We start from the raw sequence: 2,148 nt of genomic DNA, 5'->3' as shown, positions 1-2,148 counted from the left end.
TGTGTTTGACAAAATGAGAGGCCAGCTAGTGAGGTCCAATCAGACTGATGAGTCACAGGTCTGTGAGCTGACTCACCCGCAATCGGGCGAGACTGCCCAGGACTAGCCTTCCCTGGATGAGGGGAAAACTGTCTCGTGGACACGCACCCATTCCACGCCAAGCTGAGTCATCGCCCGTGGTGCGTTTCAAGGCATCCAGGGCTGTTCGGGATAAGGCTGGTTAGCTTTGTCTGGCTACCTGTCAGCATTTTAAAGACATCTTACATTCAGATTTCCCTCCTGTGCCATTCTACCGCTGGAGAGTGTCCTGGGCTAGCCCTCTAGACTAGTGTGGTGCCGTGGTCCTGTCTCCTGCTGCTCTTCTGGGTTGGGAGGTGGGACTGAAGAGCATCCCCTCTGCTGTGACTCTGCTGTGACACCAGGCTGCTGGGTCACACAGGCTCTCACGTTTTCCAGCTCTCCCCGTTAGGGAGGTAACTTGTGCTCACTCTTGATGAAGTGTTTGGAATCCCATTTGTGGGATTTTTATCTCATCTAATTCGAGTGAAAGAACACAGAGGACATCCTGGGGACAATCTCAGGTCAGGGAAAAAAACAAGCTTTCTCTATTTTAATGAAGGACAGCTATGGAAATCTTGCTGAGAGTGGGTAGGCAGCCGACTGAGTGGTTCTTGTCAACAAAAATGAATTACAGTTCCGTGAAATAAAATGGAAAAACTTCAGGTGTGTGTTGAATGAAATAAAGTAATCCCAGAATCTGAGCAACTGCTTAATTATTTGGAAAAGATTAGATCCGATAAATGAACTAGACAGATAGATACATTAGCAGTATGGATTTAATGGCGTATCACTCTGGTGTCTCTGTGGTCACCCTGTCTTCCCTTCGGGGGTCAAATATCCCCCTCTGTTCCACTTTATTAGTCCACTTGTAGTTACATTCAGGGCCCAAATGGATAGCCCAGGATAACTTTCTCAACTCAACACCCTTACCCTAATCCCAGGGGCCACGTTTGTCATATAAGGTCGTGTCCACACAGTCCCAGCTGCCCAGCATCACCCTCACACATCCCACCTCCAGACACAAGAGGTCTGTTTCTTCTGAAAACCTCCACCTAAGAGGCTTTCCCCTCTTTCTTGGGGACTCCCTCCCAGGCTGCCATGTTCATGGAACTTTCTGGCTCATTCGCCATGGCTTACCTGGAGCCAGGTAATTCTCTTATCACAATCTGCTCCTCAGTGAAAGAGTGAACTCCGCTTCTCAGATTGTGACCTGCTGGAAACTTTCCTCTGCGTCTTGCATCTAAATCTCTGTTCAGACCTGCCTGCCAGGCTGCCTCTTATCACCAAGTCCGACCACTGGGCAGTAATTTAAAAATATTTTCTGAGAAAAGTAGCACGCTGGAACTTGACGTGTTTCCTCTCTGTCTTTTATATGTGGACCTTTTGAATCTACTCTGTTCCTCTCTCCTCTCCTCCCCCCTCCTCTCCTCTTCCCCTCTTTCCTCTCCTCTCCTCTTCCCTGACACACCCCCTCGCCTCTTCCGTATCTCTTGTCCTTTTCCTTTCCAATAAGTGAATCCTAGCCAGAACCAATAGCATTTCTTGAGTAGACGAGGAGATTCCAATTCTGACAAAAACGTTCAGTAGAGGTCATCCGGGCCAGGGCCTCTGGTGGCAGAGCATTCAGAAGCCCGGCCTCTGGGTAGAGGAAGCGTACAGCCCCGAATCCTCTTAGGGCATGGCACCTGGGCCCAGGGCCATTGCAGGCTCTGACCACGCATCCCTCCCACCATTCTGCCTAAAGAACTTCTCCCTGGGACCAATGTCTATCGGTGAGGTTTCACTTCTTCCACGTGTAAACTGCATCTCTGTGACTGCCAACTACACCCCTCCACCTGACGCTTCCATCACGTACCTCAGAGACAAGAACGGAACTCCCTCACAGTCCTGCTATTCATTAAACTTTACTTCTGTGACAGATGTACCAACTTTGGACATCACCTCTTGGCTTTCTAGCTAACCATGGAATAGGAATTTAGCTTTCACTACCTCCCTGAATCCAGGAACTTTTTGAAAATTTGTAATTTGGTGTTTATTTTTACAATTTTTATGTTAGGCTAGCCAAGAGGTATAATATGATTATATTTC

The sequence above is a fragment of the Peromyscus leucopus genome, chromosome 11, assembly GCF_004664715.2.
Source record: "Peromyscus leucopus breed LL Stock chromosome 11, UCI_PerLeu_2.1, whole genome shotgun sequence".
Classification (NCBI taxonomy): Eukaryota; Metazoa; Chordata; class Mammalia; order Rodentia; family Cricetidae; genus Peromyscus; species Peromyscus leucopus.
The sequence above is the reverse complement of the archived record's forward strand: the minus strand, read 5'-3'. Positions refer to the sequence as shown.